Source organism: Microcaecilia unicolor, chromosome 2, assembly GCF_901765095.1.
Source record: "Microcaecilia unicolor chromosome 2, aMicUni1.1, whole genome shotgun sequence".
Lineage (NCBI taxonomy): Eukaryota > Metazoa > Chordata > Amphibia > Gymnophiona > Siphonopidae > Microcaecilia > Microcaecilia unicolor.
This window is the reverse complement of record NC_044032.1, coordinates 233,645,021-233,663,948: the sequence shown is the minus strand read 5'-3', so window position 1 is coordinate 233,663,948 and position 18,928 is coordinate 233,645,021. Positions and strand designations below refer to the sequence as shown.

The 18,928-nt window shown below is 43.9% G+C and overlaps 9 non-coding genes across 9 annotated transcripts; all 9 read left to right on the top strand.

The window, feature by feature from the left end:
• The first annotated feature begins 12,039 nt into the window (after positions 1-12,039).
• TRNAQ-UUG lies at positions 12,040-12,111 on the top strand. Its single transcript has one exon. It is a non-coding gene; the product is annotated as a tRNA-Gln (tRNA).
• Positions 12,112-12,513: 402 nt separating this feature from the next.
• Positions 12,514-12,586, top strand: TRNAF-GAA. The gene has a single exon. It is a non-coding gene; the product is annotated as a tRNA-Phe (tRNA).
• Positions 12,587-12,971: 385 nt separating this feature from the next.
• On the top strand, positions 12,972-13,043 carry TRNAQ-CUG. The gene has a single exon. It is a non-coding gene; the product is annotated as a tRNA-Gln (tRNA).
• A 1,396-nt stretch (positions 13,044-14,439) lies between these two features.
• Positions 14,440-14,511, top strand: TRNAQ-UUG. Its single transcript has one exon. It is a non-coding gene; the product is annotated as a tRNA-Gln (tRNA).
• Positions 14,512-14,913: 402 nt separating this feature from the next.
• On the top strand, positions 14,914-14,986 carry TRNAF-GAA. Its single transcript has one exon. It is a non-coding gene; the product is annotated as a tRNA-Phe (tRNA).
• Positions 14,987-15,367: 381 nt separating this feature from the next.
• On the top strand, positions 15,368-15,439 carry TRNAQ-CUG. The gene has a single exon. It is a non-coding gene; the product is annotated as a tRNA-Gln (tRNA).
• A 1,396-nt stretch (positions 15,440-16,835) lies between these two features.
• Positions 16,836-16,907, top strand: TRNAQ-UUG. The gene has a single exon. It is a non-coding gene; the product is annotated as a tRNA-Gln (tRNA).
• A 402-nt stretch (positions 16,908-17,309) lies between these two features.
• On the top strand, positions 17,310-17,382 carry TRNAF-GAA. Its single transcript has one exon. It is a non-coding gene; the product is annotated as a tRNA-Phe (tRNA).
• A 381-nt stretch (positions 17,383-17,763) lies between these two features.
• On the top strand, positions 17,764-17,835 carry TRNAQ-CUG. The gene has a single exon. It is a non-coding gene; the product is annotated as a tRNA-Gln (tRNA).
• Positions 17,836-18,928: the final 1,093 nt, after the last annotated feature.

The following is an 18,928-nucleotide window of genomic DNA, read 5'->3' as shown; positions in this document are numbered from 1 at the left end:
TTATCTATTCCTCCCCAATTCTCAGCAGGCAGCATGCCAAACCGAGGGCACTGCTCCTGCGGCAAACCCTATGCCTGCTCAGACCCTGCATTAGGGTTTGCAGAGCCTTGGGGAGAATGGAGAGCTCTGTTCGGCATGCATCTGCATTCTAGCAGGCCTCCCCATCCAACCCCAGACAGATGACCCAACTACCCCCTGACACAGCACTCGATACTCCCCCCCCCCCCCCCCCCCCCCGGACACAGAGAACCCCCAGCCTCCTCCGGTGGTCTAGCACCCCTCCCCCTGTGTACCTCAAATCCTTATATGGTAAGGAAGTCTCGCCCAGCACATCCCAGGATGCACTGGGCAGAGTGCCACCATTTTGGAGGCGGCATTGGAAGGAGGAGGGACTGCTATTCCCTCCTCTGTTGTTTGAGGTACATGTTTGGGAGGGATGCTAGACCACCAGGGAGGCTGGGGGATCTCCAGCCCTTAAGTCTTCTGTCTGGGGGGGTTGGCTTGGCTTTGCCTCTGTTGGGGGGGGGTCAAGGGTTGCTCTGTTGGGGGAAGGGGTTGGGGAGTGCTAGACCACTAGGGGGGTGTCGAGGTAGGATGGGGACCTCCAGCCCTGTTTGAAAGGTCTGGACTTTTTTTTTTTTTGACAGCCCAGACCTGTCAAACAACCTCTGTGGGAAGATTGTGCCAGGGCAAGTGCAGAAGTACCCTACTATCAGAGCTAATAGTGTGCCTTAATGTGCATGCTATTACCTCTGATCATAGCGACTTTAATGCCCTGCGCTATTCCAGCGCTTATTTTAGAGCGCTGCTTGGCACAGCACAGGGTTTCTGATCATTTGCCTGTAAGTGGCTGGTTTAAGTGGGGAACCCAAACACCATGACATAATTTCATCTAAGCTGTAGTAACATCAGTTTGCTGCTAGGGTATTTACAGTCTTATTTGTCCTGTTTGTCTGTCTTGAGTAGATTGTATGCTCTTTTGAGCAGGAACTGTCTCTTATGTGTTTGTGTACAGCACTTCATATGTCTATTAGCACTGTTGAAAATAGTAGTTTTATTCATCTATTTATTTGGCTCACATCTTTTTCAGTAGTAGCTCAAGGTATTTTCCTGTCCCCGGAGGGCTTACAAACTAAACTGTACCAAAGGCAATGGAGGGATAAGTGACTTGCCCAAGATCAAAAGGAGTAGCAGCAGGATTTGAACCAGGCCTCCCTGGTTGTTAGCCCAGTGCTCTAACCACAAGGATACTCCTATATTACTCATGTTCTATGGAATGTCATTCCTTTCCTGAACTTGACTGAAATTAAATGCTTGGGCAAAACAATTCTCAGTTGCAGAATGATGCTAGCAAACTGACTTCTCAATGTATTGCAAGATTTCTTCTATTCTACTTCCTATTTCAGCCTTAAACCTGACCAATAGTGTGCTGGAGCAGGCTCTCACAGGCTCGCAAGAGCCGGTTGTTAAGTTTTTAAGAATTTTGGGAGCCGGTTGTTAAAGTAGAGCCCTCCATGGGTACTTTAACAACTGGCTTCCAAAATGTGGACTTGGGCCCCCTGCTGAATTATCTTTTACTTTGCTGGTGGGGATGCTGAGCCCTGCCAGCCAAGTAAATAGACTACTGCTGCTCCTCGCTCCTTGTTTCCAGCTCTGGGCAGCAGGCTGAGACTTCTCGAGCATGTGAGAAAAGTTCCAGCACGCTGCTCAGAGCAAGACGTTGGGAGTGGTGGCAGTCCATTTATTGGCTGCCAGCAAAGGTATGCCTAGCGTGCCTGCACGAAGGGAGGGAGGAGAGATAGGTAAGTGTTGCTCCCGGCCACCCCTGGCCCTTCCAACTGCAGAGCTGGCTATGTCCGGAGAAAGAGCCTATTTTAAAAAATTTACCAGCACACCCCTGAATATGACCCACAACTTGCACTGTTCCCGCCGTTTATCTGCCTGAAGACTGAAGAAGGTTGCTATGGAATACACTGCCTAAACTCTTAAAATCAACTCAGAATCATCTAAACTTCAGGAAATTATTGAAGACCACCCTGTTCTAGAAGGCATACCATCCAGACGTTACTTAGTTTCTTTCTTATCTGTTCAGCAAAATTTATGGGCCCTAATGTTTTTCCATCATCTTTTATTATCTTTGTTGTCTTAGACGATACGTTTACGATTAATTTTTTTACTATGACATTGTTTAATGATATTATACTGAACTGTAGCCTACCCATGTTTTTGTGTAAGCCACATTGAGCCTGCAACTAGTGGGAAAGTGGGGGGTATAAATGTGTTAAATAAATAACTCATGGACAGAAAGATCATGTGGCAAAACTGGAATAAATCCTGTCTAACTCTGTAAAACCTTGGGGAGAATAATCGTTTAATTTGGAAACTTTTTATGCAGTAGTTCCCTCTGAAAGAACAATTTACTGCTTCAGTAATCACTGTGAGACCTCAGACAATTTCCTCATTCTTACATGAAATGGGAATTCCAGGAACTTTCTGCTATTACACCAAACGCACATGTAAACATGACGGGGCAAATTGGCCTGAAAGGAAGCTGTGGCAGACAGCTATTCAGGAAGGCCAAGTAAATAAAAATTTGATAATCAATATTCTGCCATCGGGGGTCAGCGTTTTAAATTCTATTGCAGGCAAAATTAGGCCCATGTCTGAGTCTGAACATCCGGGTGGGACCGTCTCTGTCAGGCCACTGGCAACTATGTGGATTCCGGCCAACATTTCGTTGGGACCCAAATAAGACACTTTTATGCACGTCCCAGCTGAATATGAGCTGGGACCTGCATAAGAGTATTGGGCAGTTCAAACCACCCCCACCCACCCCAATCTATTTCCCAGTCCCTCCCTAACCTCCCTGAAGAGATAAAATTAGGCCCTATAAGATCCTCTGATTCTGATCCCCCTACTACTACTATTTATCATTTCTATAGTGCTACTAGACATACGCAGTGCTAAACACTTGAACATGAAGAGACTTACAATCTAATTAGGACAGACAAACAGGACAAATAAGGAATAAGGGAATTACTAAGGGGGGAATGATAAAACATGGGTACTGAAGAAGCGAATAAGGGTCAGGCGTTAAAAGCAGCTTCAAAAAGGTGGGCTTTTAGCCTAGATTTGAAGATGGCCCCTCCCTCCCTAACCCCACCAAATAGACGAAACAGGCCTGACAGACCCGACCCTCCCCCAACTCCTGTAGTTCCCTGACCCCCTGGTTCTATCTTTATGATATCCAGTATTCCAGAACAGAAATGAACAGAAGTAGAAGCAGGAGGGTACTAGGAATACCATGAGGAGAATGCAGTGACTGTTTGGGGACTGCAGTCACGATGGGCTGAGTGAGTGGAAATTGCTTCTGCCCTTAGGATTCCTAGACCACTAGGGATAGTAATGGAAGGCCTGGGGAGGGGCCTACAGGGATTTGATGTGGGAAGGTCATGTTGGGCCTGTTTCTTCTCTTCGGGGGGGGGGGGGGGGGGGTGAGGAAGTGAAGGGAATCTGAATCAGAGGAGAGGAAAAGAAGAGGAATCTCAATTAGGGGTGTGGCCATTGCCTGGGGAAGGGTCGGGAGGGAGGGAGGACCAAAAGACTCTTCAGGCTGCTACTTGTAAGTTAACCGATGCCCGGTTAGCTTGGCAGATAAAAGTTAACAACAAACAGTACTCTTGTTCTATAAATTACAAAATCTTTATTAGTGAAAACAAACCAGTGCATTAAAAGCATTACCAAATACTCCCTGCAACTCATTCACACTGCCATCCACACCAGACTTATACCCTGATCACATATGTAAATCCCACACAGAACATTGAACAAAAACCCTAAATTGCAGTTTCTTCAGCCTCTGTGTATCACCAGAGCACAATCTCAAAAAAAGATCAGTCAGTGAGCCCTAAAAAAAACACAAGGGCACACAAAACCCAGTTCTTAATAATCACAGCAGATATTGAACGTTACTGATCTTTGTATCCAACAAGTTCTCAAGTGAAGAAAAAACTCCACTGCAATATAAAGCCACTGTTCTTATCCCTGTGATAAAAAAAAAAACCACAGGGAAACACTGGGAATTGCAGAGTCACACAAATCTTCTGTGATCCTCCTGCACACAGTCAAACCTTTAAATTAAAGGCAGCCAAAGAATGCTTCAGGTCAGTGGGAGGCTTCCAGGGATAGGTAAATTAAATCCACATAGTTGGTTTACTCCAAAGTTCCCCTAAAAAGTTAAGACAACCTCTTTGCTGTCCTAATTATAGCCACTTTCTTAACCAGTTAGTGGTCTGAATATTGCTGTTAATTAAGTACTCACCCCACCCAAGCTCCAGTGACGGACTGCCCTGGCACTAACTGGATGATGCAAAGGTGGTTAAAGGTGATATTCAGTGGCACTGCTCAGTTAAATGCCACCGAATATCAGCAGATAGGCAGGCATAAGTGATTTATCTAGGTACAGGCTCTTCTGCATGGTTAAATCGCTTTCAATATTGACCCTATGATTCTTAAGATTGATATAAGGTTGAACAGCCATGAATTGGTAGCAAATTAGCATATAGTGATGGATTTGAGGATACTGAATACATTACCATGCTTACTGTAGTACATATTAATGGAGATGAAGGGAATCCTGTTACATGCATTGTAGAGCTCAGGCTAGAAGTTCCAATTCAGGTTTAGAATACTTTGGTTATGTTTTTCTAGGTACAGCCCACACATAAGTACATAAGCCTTGCTATACTGGGATTAATAAAAGGTCCAGCAAGCCTAGTATCCTGTTTCCAACAGTGGCCAATCCAGGTCACAAGTACCTGGCAAATGAGTAAAACAGATTTTATGCTGTTTATCTTAGAAATAAGCAGTGGATTTTCCCAAGTCCATCTTAATAATGGCTTATGGACTTTTCTTTTAGGAAATCAGCCAAACCTTTTTAAACCCTGCTAAGCTAACTGCTTTTACCACATTCTCTGGAAATGATTCCTGTGTGTTGTGAGGCTGTCTTCATTTTTCTCTTACATCTTTTTATCAGGATGACAAGAGAGACCATAACCTGACTTTAACTCCTGCTCTAACTTCTCGTAAGATACCAGTGAAAGCTGGGAGCTGTAGGTCATCGTGTACTCTTTGAATCTCCCAGGTTCCTCCACTGGGAGGTGGGGAAACAGAGGGGCAAACTTCCAGGGCCCTTAGAGCAACTGGACTTCCAAGATACTCCAACAAACTTCACAACCACACAAAAAGGAGGTTGTTCCAAAAAATACATTTAAGGTCTCTTTTACAAAGGCATGGTAGCATTTTTAGCATGTGCAATGATTAGTGTGTGCTAAATGCTAGAGATGCCCATAGGAATATATGGGCGTCTGTAGCGTTTAGCGCATGCTTATTTTTAGTGTGTGCTAAAAATGCTAGGACGCCTTTGTAAAAGTCCCACTTACTGAGGTATTTGATGTGATTATAATTATTATGTATGTTTTATTGTAATCCACCTAGTGAATAGGCAGGCTAGAAATGAGAAATTTAAACAGGACAAACACATCTGTTTAGTAACATCCATTATGACAAAACAAAAAAAGTCACAGCTTGTACAGTTATTTCCAATCAATAACATTTTTTTTGGCTCCCAGATCCCTTTCAGGACAATCTTTAAAGACCTTTTAGGCTAGGCTATAGTTTCCTATGTTGTACTACAAATTCTTCTGGTGACTTCTCCTGCCTGTGGCTAATTCAGTGAAAGTTTGCAGTGTCAGCCTCCCTCGCAAACCTATGGCACTGAAGTTAGTTCAGTTGGAGATGACCTGTTATTTATCAGGAAGGGCAAGAGGAACAGTTTGGTGTGTTGAATCCCCCCCTCCTGTGTTAACTAGAAAGGAAGTTATGTAGCCCCCAAAAACAAAACGCATCTAGAAATAATTTCTCAGTTGAAGCTGGATGGGAAAATAAAGTGTTAATGTCTTACCTATTAATTTTCTATTTTCCTTTCTTAGTCTTCATAGCCAGGATGTCTTTATGAATTATGAATTGCTGTTCCTGATTAGAACAGTTGAATTCTGATGTTCCCGTAAGAATTTATTTTCTTTTAAGAGTATTCTTGGGAGCATTACCTAAACTCATTATGGCATTCTTTCCCCCTGCAAGAAGAAGTGTGTACTTTTGAATGTTATCACTTATATACACTGTCAGCTAGCACATTTGCTTATTTCCAATCTGACGAAGAAGGGCAACCTTCGAAAGCTAATCAAGAAATGTATTAAGTTATGTCCAATAAAAAAGGTATCATCTTATTTTCTTTTCCATGTTTTATTTTGTTTGATTTCTATTGATAACCTTAAGAGTGGACTAACACGGCTACCACACTCCTCTACTTTTGAATGGTAACTGACATAATTTGAGCAGTGGAAGAATTCTCTCTCTGCACAGTACTAACGAGCACTCAGCTCTAACTAAAGCATTAATATGAGTTGTATGCTGGCCATGCAGTACACAGCTAGATAGTTCTGTAGGTTACAATATTTACCATCAGTTCGCATGGATATGTGGTAGTTGTCTGATTTTCATCTTTAAAGATGGAGCGTATACCCATGCGCCTTAGTGCCTGTGCAAAGCATAGAACCTCTCAGTCTGATGACAGAAATACATTAAAAAATTCTTCTTAAACACGTGATTGGGGGGGATTCAGAAATTCTAGAAAAGGTGCTGATTCCCATGCCTAACTCTGGGCACCAGACCTGGTCACCTACTGAAACCTGGTGTAAATGTTGTCACCCAAGTGAGGTGAGGAGGAATTCTATAACTGCTTTTTGGAAAGCCCCTGATATGCCCCCTTTTGGGATACATGCTTATGGGAGTTAAGCACCCTGACTTATAGAATAGCATACAGCCAGATGTGCGTGCAAATTTTAATGAGTGCCAATTAACATCAATAATTGGTTAAGAGCTCGTTAATTCATTTTCACTCCCATCCAAATTTGGGTGCCATATATAGAATCCAGAGGGATGTGTTTTATACCTTACTATACATTAGCAGTGTTATTTAAAAGTTTCCATGAGGAGGATATAGTGACCCCTTGGAATTCCTACTAGAACAGCCTGTGTCTTACAGCAGGGACATAAGTGGAGTAGCCTAGTGGTTAGAACACAGGGCTGACACCCAGGGAAGTTCAGTTCAAATCCCATTGCTGCTCCTTATAATCCTGGGCAAGTCACATAATCCTTCATTGCTCAGGTACAATCTCTCCCCCCCCCCCCTTATAATCCTGGGCAAGTCACATAATCCTTCATTGCTCAGGTACAATCCCCCCCCCCCCCTGTTTACTAAGCCATGCTAATGGCTGCTGTGCAGTAATGCTGACACAGCTGATTCAAAGTGAATGGGCTATGTCAGCATCAGCACACAGTAAATGGGGGGGGGGGGGGTTGGATTTTGAGCCTTCCAAGGACAAGAAAATATCTACTCTGCCTGAATGCCAATAGAAAAAGATACGTGCTAAATCCACAAAAGAAGTGGTACAGTGGCTGCTTTCTTTTGCTTTAATAGTCAGTGTGGGCATTAGAATTAGTTTTTGTGGAAATAAGATCTCCATTCCCTGAGGAAATTTTGATTTGATTTAGTTGGTACCTAATCTTCTGTGTATTCTGCTAAATCTTTAACTTTATTCTGATATAGTTCTTCAGCAAGTGAAAGATGTAGAGTTGTCTCTCTGCTGAGCCCCTTATTTGATTTGAACTTTAATTCTTAAAAGCCTAGGGTGGAACTACAGAATCAGGAGAGTCACTTCTATAACTGAGAGTACCTGGTTTCCCTTTTGCAATATATATATATATATATATTTTTTTTTTTTTTAGGGAAAAGAGGAAGAGAGGTTTCTGAACAAGTGTCTGGGATTTCTTAGAGATGTCAGTATGTTGAAAGGGTAAATGAATGAGAATAGATACTTGGTTGCCCTATTTAAGGAAAGGCTAAATAGGTTAGGGCTCTGCAACTTGGAAAAGAGACAGCTGAGGGGGGATATGATAGAAGATTACAAAATCCTGAGTGGTGTAGAACGGATAAAAGTGAATCAATTTTTCACTCTTTCAAAAAATTCAAAGACCATGGAAATAATTTTAATACAAATAGGAGGAATTTTTTTTACTCAAAGAATAGTTAAGCTGTGGAACTCATTGGTGGAAGATGTGGTAACAGCAGTTAGCATATCTGGGTTTAAAAAAAGGTTTGGACAAGTTCCTGGAGGAAAAGTTCATAGTCTGTTATTGAGGTGGACATGAGGAAAGCAACTGCTTCCCTGGGATTGGTAGCATGGAATGTTGCTACTAATTGGGTTTCTGCCAGGTACTTGTGACCTGGATTGGCCACTGCTGGACTCAGGATACAAGGCTAGATGGACCATTGGTCTGACCCAGTGTGGCTATTCTTATGTGCTTATGTGTATTAATTATTAGAGATTGACACTGTTTTATCTACATGCTTGGTCCTGAGTGAAGCTGCCTGTCTATGTTAGAAAAGGCATGCAGGAGGACTTCCTGCATGGCCTCGTTTAAGATGGCAACAGCCACATTCAGAATCAGGCTTGCATATCCCCCCCCCCCCCCCCCCCCCACACACACACACACACACCAGAAATGAGTCAGACTGAGATTCAAGGGACTCCCTTTTGATGTCACCCATGACGTTTCAGCATGCCATTGGAGGCCGGCTTTCTGGGGGGCAGAGCTGCCTTGAACAAAATTTTGAGCAGGGATTAAAGTGCCGGGTTTCCTTTGGGGGAACTCCTCTTCAGTCCTGGAGAGCTTCCCACACTCTCACCTTTTATGTTGACTCAACCACTTAGTGCACAGTGTTGCTAGTCAGTGGGTCTCTGTTAGTAGTCAGCCTCGCTCACTTAAACCATTGTTCATTGCTGCTCATGCATTGTCACAGCTGTGGAGGCACATGAGCCTAGATAAGCAGTGGCCAGATAACACTTTGTGGGCTACTGGAAGATGAGACCAAGACCTACATTGGGCAGTGGCCCTGTTGCACACACCTAGCTGGAGCATGACAAGCATGGGATAGCGAGTGAATGTGGCCAAGAATTAAAGCGGAGCAGTGCGTAGCCTAGCTGGAGAGGAGAGCGCAAGGTGGGCCAAGTCGCATGAGAACTGTGGCGTACCTCCCTTGCTTATGCAAGGCGGGGAGTGGATCAGCTGGACTACTGGATCACTGGCTCGGGTGTTTCCTTAATCTCTGTTGTTAAATTTGTTAAATAAAACTATGGCCTAATTTCCCACAAATTTACATAAAAACTGCTAGCTGTGTATTCATTATTAGAGATTTACACACAGAGGGGCATAATCAAAAGGGGCGCCCAAGCTTTCCTGAGGATGTCCTCGCAGGATGTCCCGGTGAAGGGGCGGGGAAACCCGTATTATTGAAATAAGATGGGGGTCCATCTTTCATTTCGATAATACGTTCGGGGACACCCAAATCACGAAATTGAGGTCGACCTTGGAGATGGTCATCCCCGATTTTCAGCGATAATGGAAACCGAGGACGCCCATCTCAGCAACGACCAAATCCAGGCCATTTAGTCGTGGGAGGAGCCAGCAGTCATAGTGCACTGGTCCCCCTGACATGCCAAGACACCAACCGGGCACCCTAGGGGGCACTGCAGTGGATTTCACAAATTGCTCCCAGGTGCATAGCTCCCTTACCTTGTGTGCTGAGCCCCCCCAAACCCACTCCCCACAACTGTACACCACTACCATAGCCCTAAGGGGTGAAGGGGGGCACCTACAAGTGGGTACAGTGGGTTTCTGGTGGGTTTTGAAGGGCTCGCATTTACCACCACAAGTGTAACAGGTAGGGGGGGGGGGGTGGGCCTGGGTCCGCCTGCCTGAAGTGCACTGCACCCACTAAAACTGCTCCAAGGACCTGCATACTGCTGTCATGGAGCTGGGTATGACATTTCAGGCTGGCATACAGGCTGGCAAAAAATATTTAAAAACATTTTTTTGAGGGTGGGAGGGGGTAAGTGACCACTGGGGGAATAAGGGGAGGTCATCCCCGATTCCCTCCAGTGGTCATCTGGTCAGTTTGGGCAACTTTTTGAGACTTGGTCGTAACAAAAAAAGGACCAAGTAAAGTCGCCCAAGTGTTCGTCAGGGATGCCCTTCTTTTTTCCATTATGGGTTGAGGACGCCCATGTGTTAGGCATGCCGCAGTCCCGCCTTCGCTGCGCTTCCGACACGCCCCCATGAAATTTGGTCATCCCCACGATGGAAAGCAGTTGAGGACGCCCAAAATCGGCATTCGATTATGCCGATTTGGGTCACCCTGAGAGAAGGACGCCCATCTCCCGATTTGTGTCGAAAGATGGGCACCCTTTCTCTTTCGAAAATAAGCCTGACAATGTTTTACTTACATGTTTGGGGCTGAGTGAGGAGTGTGCAGCCTGCCTATATTAATCTTCTTCCCCAGTGGAGAATCTACAGGAGGGAATGAGTATAGACCCTATTTTAGACAGCCTGTTTCTGACTGGGGGTTACACCTGCATTTTATGACCTTTTGCTTTAGTCTTACAGTCCTAAGAATCATCTATTATCCAATTAACTTTATAGACTCGGGTCCTGAGCATTGGAACTCTCTGCCTAGAGACACAGGCTTGTTCAGCGACTACCTGACCTTCAGGAAACAAAGGACATCTTGGATCCTTGGTTTACCTTTGTTTCTGTATCTTGATGGCCATGTGATTATTGGCCATTTTTTCTGTTGCTGTTTTAATTTGTGGTTGCATTTGTTTTTAGTTATTTTACTTATTGCATTTTGGAGGGTTTGGATTTCTTGATCGCTATCATTTGGAAAATTCAAAGTAGCTTAGGACTGATTTCCCTCTTGCACTTGAAGGTAATGGTGTTAGGATGTAGGGGGAGTTCTGCTGTGGATAGGCCACCACAATAGTGTTTTTTTCTTCAGTTTTGCTCTTAAGTATAAATTTAACTCTGTTTTTTCCTCAGTGTCTGAAGTATCATCGGTTATGAGAAATCATCCATCTGATTTTACATTCTGAATTGGCATCCCTCACAAGCCTCAAAGAAAAATGGTTTTCACCCCGCTTAGTCGAAAAATTTGAGGGTCCAGATTTCTCCTTGAGATTCGATTTTATGCCATTCTTTCTTTCTTTCTTTTTCTCTGTTCATATGAGTAACTGTCTCTTTTGTGGTAGAAAAGACAATGATGAATTTGTGAAATATTAGGTCACTGATCAACGGTAGGAACCAAATTCCAAGGCGTGATAGCGTTGACTTTCACTTTGGAGCTAGTGCTTGTATATAAAAACTGAAATTGGATCTCACGTTCAAATAGCCACATATGTAGTCTCATCAGCATTGCTGGCGTAAAGTGTGCAAAGTTTAGGAATTCAGTTTGTTTCCCGCTTGCCAGTAGAGGTGTGTGGGGGTGGGGGGTTTTCATATTCGTTTCTGAACATGGGTTAGCAGCATGTAAAGTTTCGGCTTGCAGACTGGTTGAGATGATTTATTAGGTTTGGTTGGGAGAATGGATGCCAAAACCGATAATGCTATGAAAGGAATAAAAGAGTTGCTTCTACTTGTTAATGCTTTGCTTCTGTTCACTGTTTTACAGAACCGATAAAGTGTAAAGGGAATAAAAAGGTGCCGGGCCGGAGTACCGGTAGCTTTTGCCTTTGAGGGACGGCAGCTATAGCATTGGAGGGGATAGGCTGCGCTGAGCTGGGATGTAGGAACGTGTAGGGGCTTTTTTTCGACCTCAGCTTGCAGCGACGGCTATCTTTCAGAGTAGGTCCAGAACATCATGTGCTCCTATGACAGGAAATGTCTCAGGCTTCAGCGTTAGTACTGAGCCGTAGAATGAAGAGTGTTGAATAAGGCCTTTGCAAATGACTGCTACATTTTGTGATATTTACTGGGTACAAACTAAGGTGAAAAATCAAGAAAAATGATGGAATAGATGTAAAAGCGGGGACCTGCAAGGTGTGAAAGAGCAAATGTGTGAAAATGGAAGCCTAGCTGCTGAATGGTTCCATGGTGTAATGGTTAGCACTTTGGACTTTGAATCCAGGGATCTGAGTTCAAATCTCAGTGGAACCTGTTTGATTTTTTTAATCCTTGTGCCTTGAAGAGACGAATTCTCAAGGCCATGTAGGCTGGTGAATGGGTAGAATGGTCTGGTAGCAAAGCATGGCCCCTGAAATGAGGTAAATTAAGCCAGCTAGTTTGCCAGGAGCACAAAGGAGAGAGGGAAAGAAAGGGACAAATCCAGGCATGTTGTGCTTTGTAATGTGGAGGGGAGGGTGCAAGATTAGCAGTGTGCAAGCCCGCCTTTCGGACTGCTGTTGCTAGGAGAGTGGGGGTGACCCTCTGTGCTTTTGAAAAGGACATGATGTGGGTCTTGAATAGCCTTCTCTTTTAAGGCAAGGTACTGTAGGTAGCTGGGAAGTTCTTGCAGTAGAGGCAAGGGCAGGTGGGGAGGGCACATCTTTACCTACAGCAGCTGAAATAGCTCAGTTGGGAGAGCGTTAGACTGAAGATCTAAAGGTCCCCGGTTCAATCCCAGGTTTCAGCATCCCATTTTCCACCTAGTGGACGAGGGTAGAAAAAGGCCATTTGTCCCCTGCAGTCTGCCCTGTTCTCCCCATCTGCCCAGAGCAGGGGTCCATGTCAGCTGTAAAAGCTTTATCCCCTTGCAGGAAGTGCCTGCCTTTGCAGGCATCTTTCATTTGTTTGTTTGTTTGTTTGCTTGCTTCTTCATTAGTTCCTCACCATAGTTGACTCAGAAGAATGGAGCCATCAGGGTTTACTCTTAATAACAAAATCATTTTTGAAGTGGGTATTTCTTAAGCAAAGGCTTACGAATTAAAAGGAGGTTGTAAAATCGCTAGCATGCTAGAAGTTGAGGTAATAGCTACAAGTGGATCTGGTACAGCAATGAGCAAAGACTACAGCCTCCTGGTTCCATGGTGTAATGGTGAGCACTCTGGACTCTGAATCCAGCAATCTGAGTTCAAATCTCAGTGGAACCTGTTACTAGTAGATATTTTAAGAGTCTTTCCTCTTAAAACATTCCGTATTGGAGGACTTGCAGAAAGCCAAGAAGAGTTCACAGTATGCTTTAGATCTTACCAAAGCCGCATGTATTTGAGGTTGCGCTTGAGTTTTTCCTTTGGGATTCATGACTATGTCGGAAAAGGCTCCCTTGGATTTCTTTATCGCTATCATTTGGAAAATTCAAAGTAGCTTAGGACTGATGTCCCTCGTGCCCTTGAAGGTAATGGTGTTAGGATGTAGGGGGAGTTCTGCTGTGGATAGGCCACCACAATAGTGTTTTTTTCTTCAGTTTTGCTCTTAAGTATAAATTTAACTCTGTTTTTTCCTCAGTGTCTGAAGTATCATCGGTTATGAGAAATCATCCATCTGATTTTACATTCTGAATTGGCATCCCTCACAAGCCTCAAAGAGAAATGGTTTTCACCCCGCTTAGTCGAAAAATTTGAGGGTCCAGATTTCTCCTTGAGATTCGATTTTATGCCATTCTTTCTTTCTTTCTTTTTCTCTGTTCATATGAGTAACTGTCTCTTTTGTGGTAGAAAAGACAATGATGAATTTGTGAAATATTAGGTCACTGATCAACGGTGGGAACCAAATTCCAAGGCGTGATAGCGTTGACTTTCACTTTGGAGCTAGTGCTTGTATATAAAAACTGAAATTGGATCTCACGTTCAAATAGCCACATATGTAGTCTCATCAGCATTGCTGGCGTAAAGTGTGCAAAGTTTAGGAATTCAGTTTGTTTCCCGCTTGCCAGTAGAGGTGTGTGGGGGTGGGGGGTTTTCATATTCGTTTCTGAACATGGGTTAGCAGCATGTAAAGTTTCGGCTTGCAGACTGGTTGAGATGATTTATTAGGTTTGGTTGGGAGAATGGATGCCAAAACCGATAATGCTATGAAAGGAATAAAAGAGTTGCTTCTACTTGTTAATGCTTTGCTTCTGTTCACTGTTTTACAGAACCGATAAAGTGTAAAGGGAATAAAAAGGTGCCGGGCCGGAGTACCGGTAGCTTTTGCCTTTGAGGGACGGCAGCTATAGCATTGGAGGGGATAGGCTGCGCTGAGCTGGGATGTAGGGACGTGTAGGGGCTTTTTTTCGACCTCAGCTTGCAGCGACGGCTATCTTTCAGAGTAGGTCCAGAACATCATGTGCTCCTATGACAGGAAATGTCTCAGGCTTCAGCGTTAGTACTGAGCCGTAGAATGAAGAGTGTTGAATAAGGCCTTTGCAAATGACTGCTACATTTTGTGATATTTACTGGGTACAAACTAAGGTGAAAAATCAAGAAAAATGATGGAATAGATGTAAAAGCGGGGACCTGCAAGGTGTGAAAGAGCAAATGTGTGAAAATGGAAGCCTAGCTGCTGAATGGTTCCATGGTGTAATGGTTAGCACTTTGGACTTTGAATCCAGGGATCTGAGTTCAAATCTCAGTGGAACCTGTTTGATTTTTTTAATCCTTGTGCCTTGAAGAGACGAATTCTCAAGGCCATGTAGGCTGGTGAATGGGTAGAATGGTCTGGTAGCAAAGCATGGCCCCTGAAATGAGGTAAATTAAGCCAGCTAGTTTGCCAGGAGCACAAAGGAGAGAGGGAAAGAAAGGGACAAATCCAGGCATGTTGTGCTTTGTAATGTGGAGGGGAGGGTGCAAGATTAGCAGTGTGCAAGCCCGCCTTTCGGACTGCTGTTGCTAGGAGAGTGGGGGTGACCCTCTGTGCTTTTGAAAAGGACATGATGTGGGTCTTGAATAGCCTTCTCTTTTAAGGCAAGGTACTGTAGGTAGCTGGGAAGTTCTTGCAGTAGAGGCAAGGGCAGGTGGGGAGGGCACATCTTTACCTACAGCAGCTGAAATAGCTCAGTTGGGAGAGCGTTAGACTGAAGATCTAAAGGTCCCCGGTTCAATCCCAGGTTTCAGCATCCCATTTTCCACCTAGTGGACGAGGGTAGAAAAAGGCCATTTGTCCCCTGCAGTCTGCCCTGTTCTCCCCATCTGCCCAGAGCAGGGGTCCATGTCAGCTGTAAAAGCTTTATCCCCTTGCAGGAAGTGCCTGCCTTTGCAGGCATCTTTCATTTGTTTGTTTGTTTGCTTGCTTCTTCATTAGTTCCTCACCATAGTTGACTCAGAAGAATGGAGCCATCAGGGTTTACTCTTAATAACAAAATCATTTTTGAAGTGGGTATTTCTTAAGCAAAGGCTTACGAATTAAAAGGAGGTTGTAAAATCGCTAGCATGCTAGAAGTTGAGGTAATAGCTACAAGTGGATCTGGTACAGCAATGAGCAAAGACTACAGCCTCCTGGTTCCATGGTGTAATGGTGAGCACTCTGGACTCTGAATCCAGCAATCTGAGTTCAAATCTCAGTGGAACCTGGTACTAGTAGATATTTTAAGAGTCTTTCCTCTTAAAACATTCCGTATTGGAGGACTTGCAGAAAGCCAAGAAGAGTTCACAGTATGCTTTAGATCTTACCAAAGCCGCATGTATTTGAGGTTGCGCTTGAGTTTTTCCTTTGGGATTCATGACTATGTCGGAAAAGGCTCCCTTGGATTTCTTTATCGCTATCATTTGGAAAATTCAAAGTAGCTTAGGACTGATGTCCCTCGTGCCCTTGAAGGTAATGGTGTTAGGATGTAGGGGGAGTTCTGCTGTGGATAGGCCACCACAATAGTGTTTTTTTCTTCAGTTTTGCTCTTAAGTATAAATTTAACTCTGTTTTTTCCTCAGTGTCTGAAGTATCATCGGTTATGAGAAATCATCCATCTGATTTTACATTCTGAATTGGCATCCCTCACAAGCCTCAAAGAGAAATGGTTTTCACCCCGCTTAGTCGAAAAATTTGAGGGTCCAGATTTCTCCTTGAGATTCGATTTTATGCCATTCTTTCTTTCTTTCTTTTTCTCTGTTCATATGAGTAACTGTCTCTTTTGTGGTAGAAAAGACAATGATGAATTTGTGAAATATTAGGTCACTGATCAACAGTAGGAACCAAATTCCAAGGCGTGATAGCGTTGACTTTCACTTTGGAGCTAGTGCTTGTATATAAAAACTGAAATTGGATCTCACGTTCAAATAGCCACATATGTAGTCTCATCAGCATTGCTGGCGTAAAGTGTGCAAAGTTTAGGAATTCAGTTTGTTTCCCGCTTGCCAGTAGAGGTGTGTGGGGGTGGGGGGTTTTCATATTCGTTTCTGAACATGGGTTAGCAGCATGTAAAGTTTCGGCTTGCAGACTGGTTGAGATGATTTATTAGGTTTGGTTGGGAGAATGGATGCCAAAACCGATAATGCTATGAAAGGAATAAAAGAGTTGCTTCTACTTGTTAATGCTTTGCTTCTGTTCACTGTTTTACAGAACCGATAAAGTGTAAAGGGAATAAAAAGGTGCCGGGCCGGAGTACCGGTAGCTTTTGCCTTTGAGGGACGGCAGCTATAGCATTGGAGGGGATAGGCTGCGCTGAGCTGGGATGTAGGAACGTGTAGGGGCTTTTTTTCGACCTCAGCTTGCAGCGACGGCTATCTTTCAGAGTAGGTCCAGAACATCATGTGCTCCTATGACAGGAAATGTCTCAGGCTTCAGCGTTAGTACTGAGCCGTAGAATGAAGAGTGTTGAATAAGGCCTTTGCAAATGACTGCTACATTTTGTGATATTTACTGGGTACAAACTAAGGTGAAAAATCAAGAAAAATGATGGAATAGATGTAAAAGCGGGGACCTGCAAGGTGTGAAAGAGCAAATGTGTGAAAATGGAAGCCTAGCTGCTGAATGGTTCCATGGTGTAATGGTTAGCACTTTGGACTTTGAATCCAGGGATCTGAGTTCAAATCTCAGTGGAACCTGTTTGATTTTTTTAATCCTTGTGCCTTGAAGAGACGAATTCTCAAGGCCATGTAGGCTGGTGAATGGGTAGAATGGTCTGGTAGCAAAGCATGGCCCCTGAAATGAGGTAAATTAAGCCAGCTAGTTTGCCAGGAGCACAAAGGAGAGAGGGAAAGAAAGGGACAAATCCAGGCATGTTGTGCTTTGTAATGTGGAGGGGAGGGTGCAAGATTAGCAGTGTGCAAGCCCGCCTTTCGGACTGCTGTTGCTAGGAGAGTGGGGGTGACCCTCTGTGCTTTTGAAAAGGACATGATGTGGGTCTTGAATAGCCTTCTCTTTTAAGGCAAGGTACTGTAGGTAGCTGGGAAGTTCTTGCAGTAGAGGCAAGGGCAGGTGGGGAGGGCACATCTTTACCTACAGCAGCTGAAATAGCTCAGTTGGGAGAGCGTTAGACTGAAGATCTAAAGGTCCCCGGTTCAATCCCAGGTTTCAGCATCCCATTTTCCACCTAGTGGACGAGGGTAGAAAAAGGCCATTTGTCCCCTGCAGTCTGCCCTGTTCTCCCCATCTGCCCAGAGCAGGGGTCCATGTCAGCTGTAAAAGCTTTATCCCCTTGCAGGAAGTGCCTGCCTTTGCAGGCATCTTTCATTTGTTTGTTTGTTTGCTTGCTTCTTCATTAGTTCCTCACCATAGTTGACTCAGAAGAATGGAGCCATCAGGGTTTACTCTTAATAACAAAATCATTTTTGAAGTGGGTATTTCTTAAGCAAAGGCTTACGAATTAAAAGGAGGTTGTAAAATCGCTAGCATGCTAGAAGTTGAGGTAATAGCTACAAGTGGATCTGGTACAGCAATGAGCAAAGACTACAGCCTCCTGGTTCCATGGTGTAATGGTGAGCACTCTGGACTCTGAATCCAGCAATCTGAGTTCAAATCTCAGTGGAACCTGTTACTAGTAGATATTTTAAGAGTCTTTCCTCTTAAAACATTCCGTATTGGAGGACTTGCAGAAAGCCAAGAAGAGTTCACAGTATGCTTTAGATCTTACCAAAGCCGCATGTATTTGAGGTTGCGCTTGAGTTTTTCCTTTGGGATTCATGACTATGTCGGAAAAGGCTCCCTTGGATTTCTTTATCGCTATCATTTGGAAAATTCAAAGTAGCTTAGGACTGATGTCCCTCGTGCCCTTGAAGGTAATGGTGTTAGGATGTAGGGGGAGTTCTGCTGTGGATAGGCCACCACAATAGTGTTTTTTTTCTTCAGTTTTGCTCTTAAGTATAAATTTAACTCTGTTTTTTCCTCAGTGTCTGAAGTATCATCGGTTATGAGAAATCATCCATCTGATTTTACATTCTGAATTGGCATCCCTCACAAGCCTCAAAGAGAAATGGTTTTCACCCCGCTTCGTCGAAAAATTTGAGGGTCCAGATTTCTCCTTGAGATTCCATTTTATGCCATTCTTTCTTTCTTTCTTTTTCTCTGTTCATATGAGTAACTGTCTCTTTTGTGGTAGAAAAGACAATGATGAATTTGTGAAATATTAGGTCACTGATCAACGGTAGGAACCAAATTCCAAGGCGTGATAGCGTTGACTTTCACTTTGGAGCTAGTGCTTGTATATAAAAACTGAAATTGGATCTCACGTTCAAATAGCCACATATGTAGTCTCATCAGCATTGCTGGCGTAAAGTGTGCAAAGTTTAGGAATTCAGTTTGTTTCCCGCTTGCCAGTAGAGGTGTGTGGGGGTGGGGGGTTTTCATATTCGTTTCTGAACATGGGTTAGCAGCATGTAAAGTTTCGGCTTGCAGACTGGTTGAGATGATTTATTAGGTTTGGTTGGGAGAATGGATGCCAAAACCGATAATGCTATGAAAGGAATAAAAGAGTTGCTTCTACTTGTTAATGCTTTGCTTCTGTTCACTGTTTTACAGAACCGATAAAGTGTAAAGGGAATAAAAAGGTGCCGGGCCGGAGTACCGGTAGCTTTTGCCTTTGAGGGACGGCAGCTATAGCATTGGAGGGGATAGGCTGCGCTGAGCT